Consider the following 17,323-nt stretch of genomic DNA (forward strand, 5'->3'; position numbering starts at 1 on the left):
TGAACTAATAAATGGCTGACATTTTAAGCCTCTCTACTTTGGTAGCAATTTGTTATAGCAACAGTAGAAAATGAATACAGCCAGCTTCAAGGATGTTTTTTAGATCTTGGAACGGAGATCAGAACTCGTCTCTCAGCACTCTCTTTTGTGGGAGTCTCTCCCTCCAGACAAACTGTGCGTGGGATTCTACCTGCTGCGATTAAGGCCAGGTGCCCCTCTCTCTGCTAACACTTTGGAGCTCTTGCTTCAGTTCCTTCTGACTGCGTCTCCCCCATACGCCTGACAGCAGATGAATGGGACCATACCTTACTCCCTCCTAAAACGTCCTGAGAGGGGCTACCCAGACCTTGAAGACACAAAGCATGGAGCACAACTTCTTGCTCTTTTTGCTTCCTGAGAGCTGGAATGGGCAAAGATGTGAGTCTTCTTTTTCTCCATGCAAATTATGAACCTGTTTAGAAGGGATAGAGAAAATATCCCCTTTAATCAAGGGTCATATTAAAATATTTAATACTCTCTATACTAATATGAATTAAAATACAGATCAGTATTTAAAATCAAGTTCCTTATTATCTAAATACACATGTTATAAAATACTAAATAATAATAATCTATAATGCAAATCATTGATCAAATAATTCTTTTTTTAAGATTTTATTTATTTATATGACAGAGAGAGAGAGAGAGAGAGAGAGAGATCATAAGTAGGCAGAGTGGCAGGCAGAGGGAGTGGGAGAAGCAGGCTTCCCACTGATCAGAGAGCCTGATGCGGGACTCCATCCCAGGACTCTGAGATCATGACTTAAGCTGAAGACAGATGCTTAACCGACTGAGCCACCCAGGTGCCCCTGATCAAATAATTCTAATAATTTCTAAATCATTTGTTGATTTTTATAAATTGTTGATTTTATGAATTGCTGATATAATCTTTTGTTTGACAAAGTTGTAAACAGGTAAGTAACATACCGATCAAAGTCATGATCTTGAGCCCCACCAACCTCTTCGATATCCCACTTAAAGTTATAGTCACTGGTGATATGTTATTTAATAAGGAGAGAATATCTCTTAATGTCTATTATTTGGTTCATGGTGCTACTCTCTCAAATTATGCCTTTGCTTAAATAATACCAATTAAACTTTAAAAAATTAAATATTTTTAATACTGTGAAGAAATGTTAAGCAATCTGTATAGTAATATATAAATTTATATATAAACTAATATTGAAATATATCCCCTTTATTATCTAAATTCTTCTGAAATTTTTACATATTCAATATTTCTATATTGTCTGACCCACAAGATAATTTCTTGAAATATTTATTTAATAGGCTTAATTTCATTTTTTTCCCACTTCAGTGAAAAAAGCTTTACAAAATATTTTAGACAATTTTCAGGTTTCAATAAATTGGAAATCTTTTTCTTCGGTTATCAAAACAACAATCGCATTTTCTTTTTCTTTTTTTTTTAAGATTTTATTCATTTTTTGACAGAGAGAGACACAACAAGAGAGGGAACACAAGCAGGGGGAGTGGGAGAGGGAGAAACAGGTTTCCTGCTGAGCAGGGAGCTGGATGCGGGCTCGATTCCAAGATCGAGCCACCGAGGTGCCCCAAAAATTGCATTTTCATATAGCTAACAGGTTACTAGTTTCTATTTAGATGATACTTCTACTTCAAATGATACAATTTTTTACATTGCTATAATGTCATTTGCTTCACTTTCACAGTTTCATTTAATTTTATATTTCAACCATTCTCATCATTTGTTTATTGCTGTCAGCTTTTGTAACTGAGATATGTTTTTTCTTATACAGCTGACGACTATATTAACTCTCTGCTGGACTCTCACTTACTAAAACTAAATCTCTAGGGGCACCTGGGTGGCTCAGTCGGTTAAGCGTGGGACTCTTGATTTCAGCTCAGGGCATACACTGCCTATTAAAGTCCAAATATTCTTCCAGTTTTTATTATTTTTCTCCAAGATGTTCTGACATGTTAACTCTCTTCAGAATTTATTTGATATATGAGAGTAAATAAAAATTTACTGAGAAAATATTTAAAGTGATTTATATCACCCAGTGATAATTCAGTACAGTGACTAATAAATACAGTGCTATATTAAAATATCTGGAAAATTTTCTAAAATTTTGTCTAGACCTCTCCCCCTTTTCCTATATCATTCCTCTAACACCATCGGTGCAAAGCTCAATGAGATTTTCACATAATTTTTCTCATCGAAACTTTTTCTCAAGTAATAAAATTAGATGTTATTTTGGCTATTCTTTTTGGTCTACAAGATCAAAAAAACTACTAAACTATTTTAAATCATAAACTTCAGATTTTAAGCAAATTATTAAAACATTTTAATGTGAAACAGTTGGTGCTTTATTAATAATTTAAAATTTTAAATTTTGTTGCCTTGATATTTCAGTTATCTGAAAAGTGTTATCTCATTACTGTAGATAAATGTTTTGTATCCAAAAAGACTTAAATATCTAGATTGCAATTTTATGTTCATTTTGATATTATTCTTTAAGTTCTGTTAAATAGTATATATCTGAAAATGCTTGATTGTTTTTCAACCATCTATCAAATAGTGTTAAAAATTCTTATGGCACTTTGTAAGATTTTTTATTTGCTTTATTGACACTGATTACCACAATTTGTTTTTCAATTTTCCAAATGTGTTATTAGATGAAACAGTTCTTTTCCATGTTGTCCTTATTGATAACTGCAAATTTTCTTTATTAGAATCATGAGCTTTAACAAAACATGAGTGTAATTCTTAAGAAATATATTGTGGAACACTTTCAATTGGAGTAATGCAAACTTGGGGACCATCTGCATCAACTTTTATGTCACTAACAAAAACCAAGATCAAGTTGTTTTTTGTTTTGTCAGATATGCACATTATTCATTTGTTTGTACTACTTCTTACATGGCATTAGTCATTCCAAGTTGTTTTGATTGTTATAGGTTCAGGCTGTGGTTTAATGTTAATATCATTTCTTCTGGATTACCCTATAGATTAAGAAGATTCAGATTTATAAAATGTGAAATTCACATTAAGAAATTTATCTAAACTTTGGAGTCCTTTAAATTTAGGAGTTGACTTTAAATATTTTATTGTAAATTCTCAAATGGCCAGCATATACTTGGCCCTTTGATGTTCTGAAATTTGTCATAACAATAAGTTGATTCAGTAACTCTAAGGCCATTCTCTACTCAATAGTCTGTCCCAAATTTTGTCAAACTCTGCTTTCTAATCAACTAATCAAGGTTCTACAAGGAGATAAAGAGATAGCATAAAATAAAATTACTAAAAACATAGAGATGACCAGAATTTCAATATAAACCTTGCCTATTCTGAATTTCCTGGGTAAAGATTAAGTTTCAAAATTTAATCTCACTGGAAATTTTAGTCTAAAAACACAAATTCAGAAATCAAATTGTCTTGCCCTTGTGGGCTAAACTTTCAAAGAAATGAAAATACAAAAGCCATAAGTTAAAGTCCAAAGGAGTTAATTTTTTTGTTTTGTTTTTGTTTAAAGATTTTATTTATTTATTTGAGAGAGAGAGAGCACGAGAGGGGGGAGGGTCAGAGGGAGAAGCAGACTCCCCACTGAGCAGGGAGCCCTATGCGGTACTCAATCCTGGGACTCTGGGATTATGACCTGAGCTGAAGGCAGACATTTACCCTACTGAGCCACCCACGTGCCCTAAAGGAGTTAAAATTTAAAATCAAATGTACTTGTCCCTATGAATTAAAATTCAAATAAATTAAAGTCCAGAATTCGTGCTTCCTAACTTCCTTTTCTACTCAGTCTTAGCCAGTAAGGTTTCATGGAGATTATTTAGCAGCCCAGGGGAATGCTTTCACCTACTAGAAATGACAAAGCTCCTTCGGGACCTCAGAGGAAAGAGTCCAAAAAGTTAATAGGACATCAAATGTTCTAGCACTTCTTGATCCCCAAAATTTATGAAATAAGCCAATACTCAGGCTTGATGCAGTTCCCTAAACCCAGTCTTTAGTGTTTTCAAAGACCGTAGCAGAAATGCAATCATTCATGAGGAACGGAGGAGAGACAGAGAACCCCTTGTGAATTTCAACCTCACATGGGTGTTCGTCAGTCTGTGGTCAGCTGTCCAGGGTCTACACCTAGGGTCCTTACACATAGTTGGAAGAAATTTCTCATCAAGAAATTAATTTTGGACGCCTGGGTGGCTCAGATGGTTGGGCGTCTGCCTTCGGCTCTGGTCATGATCCCAGGGTCCTGGGATTGAGTCCCGCATCGGACTCCCTGCTCAGCAGAGAGCCTGCTTCTTCCTCTGCCTCTCTCTCTTATGAATAAAATAAATAAAAATCTAAAAAAAAAAAGAAATTAATTTTGGCACTATGACTATACCCACAACTGGTGGGAAGATCCACCCAGGCATATGGTTTTCTCTCTCAGAAAGTGACATTTTTTATATCACTGCCTTTCACAAAGTTTAGAAATTTTTGTGGCAGTAGTCCTAGTTATCAGGTATTAAATTGAGGTATCTTTTATGCATATTTAGTATTTCTTAATTTCCATTTGCTTATTGATCCTGGTATGTCTGGCCTTCTAATACTGAAATGAGTATAAGCTATACCTACTCACATAGACTCCACTATATTATTGTGTTCCAGTATTTTCCATCATGCTACAGAAGTCTTTGACAATGCCTTTTGCTGTGGAATAGCTTAAGTCAAAGAAACCTGCCTTCTGGAAGATTTCTCCATTATTTCCACATTTGTCTCAGCAGAAAAATCATCCTCAATAGATTCAAACACTGAAGCTTCTTTTGAGGCTTCTTTAGTATGTACCTCCGGAGGTCTAGGTTAGGCTAATATCCAGGCTCTGTGCTCCTAAGACATGGAAATTTCTCACATTTTTCATGTGCTGGACATGAATAGCATTTCTCTTGTTATTATATCTCTTTTTGCATTAACCATCTCTCAATTCTTTTCATAAAGTTAAATCTGCTTCTTAAATGGATCCTTTCCTTCTCTAACCAGTATAAAATTAGTACCATTTACAGAATCTCAAGGTCTTGTTTTCTTTCACTTTTACTTTGCCTTTTGGACAGACATTTATTTGTCTAACAATTTTTCATAATAAGAAATAGGAAATGAGTGAGCTCTGGACTTGCCAGAGCAACTATTTTTCAAATAAATCTTGGCCACCTCCATGTCTATGAATTGGATATTCTCACTCGGGAAGAATTCTCCCATCAGACCAACATCTGTCCAAGGCCTGAACTTGATCTATTATTTGCCAGCTCAGCTCTCCTTGAATAACTTTGCTGCATCTTTTCTTGGAATCTCGGTTACATAAATGTCTTAATCAGGGACCCCCAGGACACAGGCAATACCGTGTGTTGCTTCCCCACACACAGTAAGAACTTCATTTCACTCTGATCCTCTGTAATGCTTTGAATATTTTATGATACTTTTCTGGTCTTCCTTTTGCCGACCAGCCCAATTTATTTTAACAACTTTGAATAGCTGGCAGATGCTTTAAGGGAAATTTCCAGATAACTCTTACTATGGATGTTAATTGTGGCTTTGACAAAGTTTCCTTCTATATTGTCTTTTCCTGGATCTCTATCCCTCTGGGGAAGTTTATTCCAGGAAGCTTTCGGAGACCTTGTCTCTTTTTCTCTGCTAGTTTCTTTAAGAGCCCAGCACAACGTTCAGTCAAACCGTGAGTAAAATATCAGCCCCATTTCTAAAACACATTTCAAGAACTGTTAGAAGCAGACCTATCTCCACGTGCTTTTATCTTCCTCCCTCCTAGCCTTTGTGCACTCATTTCTCCATTCCTATCACCGGAATCTCCCACTAAAATTTCAACTTCCTCCTAAGGAAGGAGGAATTCTCCCTCTAGCTTAATTCTTTGTCTTACCCTGCTGCTCTTCTTCTGATACTAAGACTGAAGGATGTACTTCAAAGTACTCTGGTTTCTCCTAGATTTCCTGAATAAAACTAATTCCTAGAACCAAAGCATTCCAGGCCCAAGACTCTTTGTTGCTTTAGTTATTTTTAGTTCTGTACTTTAACACAGGATGACATATCTCTTTCCGAGAGAACCCTCTGTTCCCTTTTATTTATTCATTTAGTATGGACATAGAATATCCCTCCCTGAGTGAATTAACACTTTGTATCTCCAAAATCTAAGCCATAGTCAGAAAAAATAATCATCAAGTCCAAAACCAACTTGGCACTGCCTAACTGGAGAAATCCTTGACCTGTAAACAAATGGCTTGAATGCTAGGAATTGACCCACCAACCTGGGGCTGAAATCAGGTTTGTCAGGTTTAAAGCTTAATACCATTTTCTGGGCCCCCTTTTAAGAAAAATAACACGAAATTTTGAATATAAAACTAGGTAAGAAAAATACTTAATTATTTGGAATAGGGAAAAAAAACCACAGTAAATTACAAACTTTAAAATCTGACAAATATCACCAAGTTCAAAAAAATAATATATTTTATTAATTGCTTAAAACATCTTGGTAATAATTTTCTCTTACATTTTTATCTGCATACTCTTTGATCACCTCTCCATACAGGATTTTTTTATAGAGAATATAGGGATATAGGAAGATAATTCAGCCTTTTCTTTAGGTTGATCAATTTTTTTAAATTATTAATAGGATCCATTAAATTTTTTACTTCACACACACACAGATGTATTTACTATTCATCATATAGCTACAGAGTTGTGGTCTACAAAGATGAATTCTGTTATAATATTTTCTACCTGAATGCTGTCAATAAAAGAAAAATATTGATTAGTATGTTTATGGATATATACCTTACCTTATGAAATATATTTCTGATGAATGGCAACTTCCATTTTGACGAGGCATTGATGAGAAAGGAATAACCATACATAATTTTCTATGTTTATAGGTAGAGGAATGGTTCGCATGTCAAATTTTCTCTTCCACTGCCCCCATGTTTCTGTTCATATCATGATATGAACTTTGGGTCTGCACCTTTGTCTAGCATTTCTCAGTGAGTTGGGACAATGAGCACTGAAGAATTCCCAGAAGCTTTTTCTACTCAGGGATGACAAACAATAACTTTTTTGAAAGTGACAGTAAACCACATAAGTATATCTCACTAAATCCAATTCTAATGTGTCTCCAAATCAGTTACCCTAAGCCAGATTCCAAAACAACCTGCAGCCCTTTGTTGAAAAAAACATTTCTTTAAGCAACTGTAGTGAAAATATCTTAATTCTCAGATTCCCTGAAAACATAATCATGTAAGCATATTGGAAGGGGTCCTTGCAGTAGAGGGCCCTGAAGCAAATACTTAATTAGCTTCAGGATAAATCTGCCTCTGTCCTTTGTGGTTTCTTTCCTGGATCCTAAATGCTGTTGAAAGCACAGGACAGTGGCACAGTATCTAGGACAGCACCTGTCTCCTTTCTACCCAAGTCTGGCTCAAATGACTTAAAGCTTAGAAGCTTACACAATAGAACTCTTGTGGCCCAGAGAAAATTTTGTTACTGTTTAGTTACTCTGGTTTACCTAATTTTTAAATAACATAGTTAAATAGAAAATGTTTCTTTGGCCTCTGTTACCCAAAAGTTCTTCAAAAGTTCTTTATCAAAACTCTCAGGCCACACCAGCTTGGGAAAATCTGTACCTGCATATTTCAAGATGAAACCAAAGCAGCCCAAGACTAGAGTGTGCTCCCCTAAGGCTGGCTTGACTACTATTAAAATTGTCTTTGCTCATGAATAGAACAACCAAGGTTCAGTGATCAGCCAAGGTGGGAGAAAAATCCTCACCAAGATTCACATTTTTTGTTATGATCCTCAAATTCCACTATATCCTGTTTCTCAAGCTCCCTGGTTATCCGGGATGTTGTGGGGGAAGAAAGGCATGACTAGCTCTCTGCTTTCCAACTTCTTTTAGCCTAGGTGGCTTCCTGACAGAAGAGCCTGAAACGTGGGCTTGCAGGCAGATAATTCATTTCTGGAAGTGATTCCAGGGAACGGTAGTGAGGGATGGGGACTGAAACCACAACAGAGAGAGGAAGCCAATACAATAGTGCATTCTGGAGCTGTTCATGACTGAGCAAATGGGAGTTGACTTCAATGGGACCTTTTGCAGATTCATGTAGCATCCACCTTGGAAATGTGCACTGGAGAGAAGCTCCTGTCCCCACACTGGTCAAGGAGTGTTGACTCCCTTGCACTTCTGGGTTGTACATGCATGCGTGCCAGGCATACACGCATGCCATGCACACTTGAGTGCTAGGGAGGTTTTCACAGGCATACCAAGCTGTGAAGTTTTGAGAAGCCCTGGGGCAGGGAGTGAGAGAGAAATTCAGCTGAGGTGAACTGCTTTCAGGGTACATGTACAGAAAGCTGGCTACTGCTCTCTATCTCTCATTCTCTCTCTCTCAAATAAATAAATAAAATCTTAAAAAAAAAAAAAAGGGCGCCTGGGTGGCTCAGTTGGTTAAGCGACTGCCTTCGGTTCAGGTCATGATCCTGGAGTCCCGGGATCGAGTCCCACATCGGGCTCCCTGCTCAGCAGGGAGTCTGCTTCTCCCTCTGACCCTCTTCCCTCTCGTGCTCTCTCTCTCTCAAATAAATAAATAAAATCTTTAAAAAAAAAAAAGAAAGCTGGCTACTATGGCATGGGCTATAATGGAGGGTTCACCGAAAGGACGTGAGGCAACCACAAGAAGTATCTGATACACGACTACAGGCTCTGAACCAAGAAGGAGTTCAAGTGGCAAATGGTTGGGGGGGGGAGTGGAAACCACCTTATTAATATTATAGATGATATTGGGAAATATGGCAACAAGGTACTTCCTTGTATTGATCCTCAGATTTATTGATTTATTTTTTTATTATGTTATGTTAATCACCACACATTATATCATTAGTTTTTGATGTAGTGTTCCATGATTCATTGTTTGCGTATAACACCCAGTGTTCCATTCAGTACGTGCCCTCTTTAATACCCATCATTAGGCTAACCCATCTCCCCACCCCCCTCCCCTATAGAACCCTCAGTTTGTTTCTCAGAGTCCGTAGTCTCTCATGGTTCATCTGCCCCTCCGATGTCCCCCGCTTCATTTTTTCCTTCTTGCTATCTTCTTCTTCTTTTTTTTTTTTTTAACATATAATGTATTATTTGTTTCCAAAGTACAGGTCTGTGATTCATCAGTCTTACACAATTCACAGTGCTCACCATAGCACATACCCTCCCCAATGTCTATCACCCAGCCACTCCATCCCTCCCAAACCCCACCACTCCAGCAACCCTCAGTTTGTTTCCTGAGATTAAGAATTCCTCAATCCTCAGATTTAGACAGACTTAATCACAGGCAATGCTCAGTCACCACTGAACTTCCACTGGGCCCTGCCCTGCAAAACATGCAGCGTGGAGGGACAGAGGGGAGTGTATGCTTCCTGGAGGCAGCTGGTTTCCAAAAGGAAAAGTGAGAGGTCAGAGTTGATTGACCTGTGCAAGCTCAGTCTTTTGTCCCAAACCCCCTTGGGGAAGAGGGAATTAAGAGGGTGGAGAGAGGCAGAAGGGTTCTGCCAACAGCACTTTCTTCAGGAGTGGGGAAGAAGCATTCTCTTCTCGTTGAATACTATCCTTATTCAGAACTTTCTCCATCATTTGATGCTTGCGGAAGGAAGGCAAGATTCACATAAGTGTGAGGAGAAAAGAAACCAAGGAGGCACTTCCTATGCCCCTGGACTATGAAGAAGAGTCCTCCACATGGCGGAGTTGAGGTCACCCCTTGGAACTGCACTGTGGTTTAGGGCCAAAGCCTCAGTAAAGGTCAGGCGTGAGAATGGCCTTGTCTTCTGAGTGACCTCTAGGACAAGGGTGACTTGTGGAAGGATATAATGGGCTATTCAGGGTCTAGGGTTCTTCCCATCCCTTTCTCTGTCACCAACTTCAAAAGAAAATACAGACATTTGATAATCGATGAGTAGTCAGAATTTCTGGAGGAAGGAAATAAACTCAGAACTATGTTTTAGGAAGAAGGGAGGAAAGTCACAAATATTTCCTGGCCTAATATGCTTCAAAAATGATATTAAGTGTTTCACAAATTTCTCCTCCTTTAATTCTTACAGTTAAACTGTGTATTATCAACTTAATTTTACAAGTATGGGAACTTACACCAGGAGATATTGAAAAGCTTAATTAAGAGGTAAAACATTGAACTGAAATTAATATTGTTTGACCCTAAAACCTCTATTTCCAAAACTTTATTATATCTTACATAAGGACATTAAACAGGTATTAATATGATCTTTAACCTAAAAAAAACCCAAAAACTCCCAAATGGATTCATTACAAAGGAAAGCATCTTTTCCCTTCTCTATCCTCCAATTGCAATATCAAATAGGCTTTTTTTTTTTTTTTTTTTTAGCTTTTGACAAAACTGAGTCTCCCATTGCATGGGGCTGTTTCTGTATGCAGGAGTCTGGGCTTAACACACTATATAATTATTTTCAGGTTCTAAAAATAATGCCATTCACTCTTGCCAGTGAAGCATGTAGGGAAGTTTTCGGTCTTTAGCATGAGCAAAGAGCCTGAGCACAGAATGACATCTCCAAAATTCTTAGTATTTTTAGACAACCAAAATGCTAGTTTATACAGCTCATTTCTAGCTGTCAAGCTTTCACATTGCCATTAAGTAGAGGCAATGAATGCAAGATACTTTACTGAAAATGCTTTTATGTGTTAAGAATCACTTAAGAATTAATATTATTGTATGACCTTGTGCTTTTCATACCAGAGAAAGAAAATAAGTTGAATTTTAATGATAGCTATAGCTACCTCTAGCTACATGATAACTTTTTTTGCCCTTCTGCAAGAAGTTTTCATTCTATACGAAGCTTTCCAATTCATTTTTCTGAACTATTAAAGGAAGAACAAAAATTTTTTTTAATGTAAACAAATTTTAAAGTTTAAGAAGAATGACTTATTTAAAAAAAAGAAGAAATGATTGCTATTAACCTACATTCTCAGAAGGAACCCAAGAAGACTAAATACTATGGCAAAGGCTTGAGGAAAAACAAACTCTTAAAAAAAAGCCTGGGGAAAATGTCCAAAAATAAATAAATAAATAAACAAATAAATAAAGTCAGGCACAGTTCTAAAGTGTGATAGAAAGGTATATTTATCTCACTGATAAACAGAAAAGCAATAGTTCTTCCAGCGCCCTCTTCTTATTTTTATTTTTCTGACCTGGAAACAAGGAATCACACAAGTATCAAAAAGGCAAATGAGAGAAGGCTCAGACTCAACTCAAGCTTCTCCCTCCCTTTCAGTCTTCCTCTGATGTGCCTAAGCAGAACCCACATTCCAGTGTCCCCTGTGGAAGACACGCACATGTGTACAATGGCAGAAAACATTCCAAGATGCCCAGGGCTGTGGGCAGTCTTCTACTGGGTGGCCCCACCCTATATTATCCCCAGCACTAAAACATACCCTCATCCTGTCAAGTTGGCATGATTTAAGAATAGCTACCCTTTTGGAGCACTCACCTATTGACAGACACCATCGTTGGAACACTTTATGCCTATTTAATTGTCACAACCATCTTAAAAGTGTTACGATTATCCATATTCCACCAACAAGGAAAAAGTGAGGTGATAACCTGTCCCTGAATAACAGAATCAGAATTTAAACCCAGGGCACTACTGCTCAAGACACATAAACTCATCATGACATATGAACTCATCGCTACTTACAGAAAAGTATGTTCTCTAATATCTAGTAAAGATTGACTTATTTGAGTTTTGCAGTTGTGTTTTTATATTTTGGAACCAGTGTATTTTTTTCAAGTATCATTTTAAAAAAGCATATAATGCCTCTGTTCTGTTTCCATAATGACTAGTAAGTAAAATAACACTACTTCTCTCATCAAATCTTGTTATTCTTACTTACTTAGCTGTCTCCCTTTCTAGGCTGTCAGAAGTTAAGTAGTAAAATGCCTTACACAAACAGGCACTCAATAAGTGTTAAACAGAGTCGTGCTGAAGGGTGGCAATATAAAGAAAACTTGAAAACTGAGTCATTTGCTAAGAACAATGGCCCAGTTTATCTGAAGATAAACAACCTAAGGGGCTTGTATTTGGAAGAGAAAAGTGCACTAGGGAAAAGGCCAATCAGCTAATCATGCAGTAATAAAGAGGAGTGAAGTTGCAGAGGCAATGGTGGGGAAATGATGCTCCAAAGTCAGCCTTGCAAATTCAAAGGGAGGGTTATATTGAGTATTTTCTGGAGAATTTAAAAAAAAAGGAACAGATAATCCCAAGGATGTTGACCAACAGGCAGATGATTATAGGGGGTCATTTATCCTTAACATTTTATTGTTGCATGCTTCAAATTTTTATTATTTGTAACATACTGAATTTTACTCCATAATTATATCAATTGTAAGTCTTTCATTAAGCCCATAAAATATATTTTAATTATAGTAGGTCATTGTCCTTTTATTTGTCAGAAACAACATCCTATGTCTTTTGAATTAAAAAAAATAATGTTAGAAATAACTTGCTTATTTTGTTAAGGTAGCTGTAGAGGTCCAATAATTAAAGCAGTTCAAGAGATATTTATTAAGCTTCAGTTATGTGCTTATCATTGGCCCAAATGTAGGGAAACGAACATACCTCTTACTATTTCAATGAATGAAAATATATGTGCATGCCACTTGGTAAAATAATAATACTAAACGACATATTATTACTGCTTATAAGAGCCAGAGAGGAAAGAGAATCAACGTAGACTGAAATTATCGAGGAAGATCTCCCTGGGTGGAGCAACACTTGGGAGTTTTTAAGCACGTGAGGTTTTGTTTTTTTTTTCCAATTAAGTTTTATTAAAAGTACTCAAGCAAATATCTAAACATTAAGGTGGCTTCGATTTTTTTAAAATTCCAATATAGTTAACATACCGTGTTCTATTAGTTTCACGTGTACAATCTAGTGATTCAACAGTACTATGCATTACTTAGTGCTCATCATGAGAAGTGTACTCTCAATCCCCTTCTCCTATTTCATCTAGCTCCTCCTACCCGCCCCCCCTCTCCCCTCTGGTAACCATCAGTTCTCATAGTTAAGAGCCTGTGTTCTTTTTTTTTTTTTCTTTGTTCATTTGTTTTGTTCCTTAAATTCCACACAGGAGTGAAATCATATGGTATTTGTCTTTCTCTGACTGACTTACTTCATTTAGCATTATATTCTCTAGATCCATCTAAGCATGTGCGTGTTTCAAAGCCAAAAAGAACTGGGATTGAATCAATTCTTACCACCCATTTTCTTGGTGATTTTGGACACAGTTGTTCAATATCTCATGACTCAATTTCCTCATCCATGAAATAGAATTAATAGTCGCTTGTTGAGTTATGGTGAAGATTCAAATAAGACAGTTATTGCAAAGTGCTCAATATAGGGTCAGGCTCATCAAAGGGACTTACTGATGATGTTGACTTACGAGCAGAAGTAGTAGTCGTTGGTGTAGTCCCAGTTTTCTTAGGAGCAGCAGTATTAGGAGGAGTAGGATTAGCAGTCCAGTGTCATAGTAGCAGTAATTACCTGAGCTGAGGTGTGGGTATCAGCAAAGAGAATAGTCTAACAGTAGCAACAGCATAGGTGGAGATTAGGAAAAGATGAGTGTTTCTTTCTAGATCAGTGAGGGTACCCAGTTAAAGTGTAAAAGGGATTATTAGCAAGTAGTTATTATTAAGACCAGTTATTTTTCCTTTGTTGGAGGTAAGAGCAGGTGGGTAATCACCAAACAATGTCCCCCAGTAATTTTCAGTTGTCACTGTGATGCATATACCTGATTGATATGGAGAGTAAACTATTATCTTGAATTGGAGGAAAAGAATATTGAGTACAGCTTTGTTCTCTATAACTTAGTAGTCAAAGAAATAAGAAATAACCTAAAGTAATTTGGGCTGAGGATGCAGGGACACTGTCAACCATTTGGAAGGGCATTTGCAGATATTTCTTATCGTTTGTGTGATATCTCCAGATCTCTTTTGGGTCATAAAGGTTTCTAAGGAGGAAAATAATCTGTAAGAAAGCAAGACTTACAGTGGGCTGGAAGTTTCTAGCCCAGTTAACACGTAACTTTATGCAAAACAACGTTCACACTAACAAGCAGCTTCAAAAGCAGCCAGCAGCAGCTGCCATGTTACCAAAAGTAAGCTTTATGCCGGTCTCCACTTATTTCTGCTTTGGGGTGGGTATTTTGTGCCATTTGTGCCTCAAGGAAGAACCAGGTGGTCAAGGCTGGCCTGGGCTGTTTGGTCCTCTGGGAAAAGAAGAGAGGAACAGATCACTGCCCAGGGGAACCAGGCTCATTAGGAGACAAAGGTGACAGGTGGTTGCTCTGTGAAAAGTCTGGTAGCTATAGAAAAACTCAGCTGCGGTGGATTTCCAGCACATCAAAGCTGTTAGGGAGGGAAGGGAGGAACAGAGAGCAGACTGAGAAGAGAAAACACAAAGAGGGTGACTGACCGTCCTCGTTTACCTGGGACAAAAATGTTAGAGCTTCTTACTCTGAGAATATGCAAAGATAAATTGTTTGCGTTGGGCCAGTTAGTATGTGCTCATGAGTTGTGGGAAACACTGGGAGGTGAAATTCTCCTTCTGTGAGGGTCTTTCTCCCTCAGGATTTGGTTGAGCTTTGGGTGTGTCAGATCCAAAATTAGGAGCAGGGTAGTACTCTGGGTCTCCTAGGAAGCAATCCTACATTCTCCAGTAACCACAGGCATTTGCCAATGGTAAATAAAAACTCAAGAAAAGAGAATGTAAATCAGGTCCCTGAAAACCATTTATCTGGCTTTCCTTGGCATGAATATCTTGGCCACTTTTACCGATGGAAGTGGCCTTATCTACAACGTCCATGCACGCTGCACTCCTGAGCAGAAATTATTCTCCAGAAAGATTTCAAATTAAAGAGAAATTTATGTTTCAAGGAGGTAGCATCAGATCTTTATGGGATTATGCTTCCAGAGGCAGAAGGTCCCTAGAGGTTTGTTGCCAAGAGCAGAAATCTCATTCAGAAGTCAGAAGCTTTGTGATGGGCCATGTTTTTTTATTTGTAGACTAGAGGAGTGTAATATGAAGTGAAGAGGTGCAGCTCCAAGGCTGCCAAGCAGGGCCTGAGTTGGAGGATAATTGGAAAACGATAAATGTCCTTAGGGGGCCAGCCAAAAAGGACGACATATCTAAGTGAACCATGAACATGGAAGGTACTACTGGCATATGTTAGGTATTTGCCTGCCTCCCTCACTCTCATCATTTTCTTTTTCTCCCAGCATCCTTCTTTATCATCTTCTTCCTGCTCGAGAAATTTGGATAATCAGGGGCAAAAGGTATATGTCCGATCAGTGTCTATTCCTTATAATTATCTGAGGTTGAGTTGAAAGTTTCCTTGTTGTCCAAAGGGCTTTTAACTTTTTTTAAAAGACCTATTCATTTGAGAGAGAGAGAGGGAGGGAGAGGGAGAGAGCGTGAGCAGGGGGGAGGGGCAAGAGGGAGAGGGAGAATAGATTCCTCCCTGAGCAGGGAGCCTGCCACGGGACTGGATTCCAGAACCCTGGGGTCATGACCTGATCCGAAGGCAGATGCTTAACCGACTGAGCCACCCAGGCACCTCATGGGCTCTGTAACTGATTGACCAGGTAATTGCCTTGCTAAAGGAGAGCCTCTGAAAAAAGAACAGAGGAAGCTTACTTCTTCGGAGTAAACTAAGTCCATCATGGAGAAAAGCAGAAAAAGAAAAGAAAACTTTCTATGCATATAATGTTATATGTATATATATGATTAACAGCATTCATTCAGAGCAGAGACCTACATTTGAGTGACATCCTAAATCACAGATATGACAATGACTAGGACTAATTAAGCATTACCAGTCAGAAAGCATAGGAACTAAAAAGAAATAAGATTATGCATATCTCCCAGTTAATAAATTTCAATGTGATGTGTTACTTATTTCAATATGTACCCAAACATTGTCTTTCTTATCATTCAAAGGAGTCAGCATTTAGAAATAATGTTTCTACAGTGCAATGGCTCTTGACTGTGTGTAAATGATACGGGGTTGCTCCAAGAGACTCTCATACCAGGTGCAAAGGACAGAAAACAGTCATGATGACAGAGAGTTCTTGTAAATAGCAACAGGAGGCTTAATTTATTAAGGGTTTCAGCATCCACAGCTGTTTCCCATCAACTGATGTGTCTGAGCTACTTTGTTAACAGACCTTATAATACCCTCTCTGATTATGTTACTTTGTTTCTTTGCTGCATTTTTGAGTATCAGGTTGATATAGCCCTGAAAAGGGGCTTTAAAAGGTTCTGATCAAACCCGGAGAGATTTCAAATTCAATGGCATTTTCTAGGGCTGTGCTTTTCACTTTTCGTTGCTTTCATCTAAATGACTGCCCGAAGAATATAAAAGTCCCTCAAGTGTTATTTTTTTTTACTGTGGAGCGAATGAAATTTTATTGAAGACTTGCAAAAGCATATGCACAGTCTTTGTTCAGGGATTTGAATCGAGTCATTTTCATCAGACCAATTGTATTTATGACTGAGATTATTCGAGTCTGTTCATGTTTCAATATTTGATATGATGCATGCTGATGTGTTCTCCAGCAGGACTATTATATGGCCAGAGAAACCTCAGTCAGCACTAACAATAGATGAGTCTGGGTGTGTGGTTGGGTGTGCTGATTAACCATGTGAGCCAGCGAGGGCTCTTCACATCCATAGGACAGCACTCATGTATTCAAAATGATAAAAAATGAAGAATCAACTTCCACATTTAAAAGCAGTATTTATCATCAATGAGATAACAGAATAAAATACCTAATACATAGAGTTGACTAAAGTAAATTACAATATAACTTGCTAGAGAATGATGATTCGGTGACATTTTCCCTTTAACTGGTGAACAGCTATTGCTTCACTAGTTATATTAAGATTAATAAAGAAGATGGATCCCATTGAGATCAAGGCTTTATGAGGGTAAGCAAAAAAAAAAAAAACACTATCTTCTGAAATACTGTGAGCACATATATATCATTCTTTCCACAATAAATTGTGTTTCAATTAATGAAAATACTAAAATATTCTTAAGTTTAGGCAATTCTAGAATTAATTTCAGTAATCTGATTTCCAGTGAAAATTAAAATTTGAACTCAGGAATTCTGAAACATTAAGAAAATATCTGTTCTTAGGTGGTACCTGTAGGATGGATGATTTGTTGAAGACATGTGGGGTTATCTATTT

Source organism: Eumetopias jubatus, unplaced genomic scaffold (assembly GCF_037043125.1).
Source record: "Eumetopias jubatus isolate StellerSeaLion01/CBP00866 unplaced genomic scaffold, mEumJub1_p1.0 scaffold_8, whole genome shotgun sequence".
Classification (NCBI taxonomy): Eukaryota; Metazoa; Chordata; class Mammalia; order Carnivora; family Otariidae; genus Eumetopias; species Eumetopias jubatus.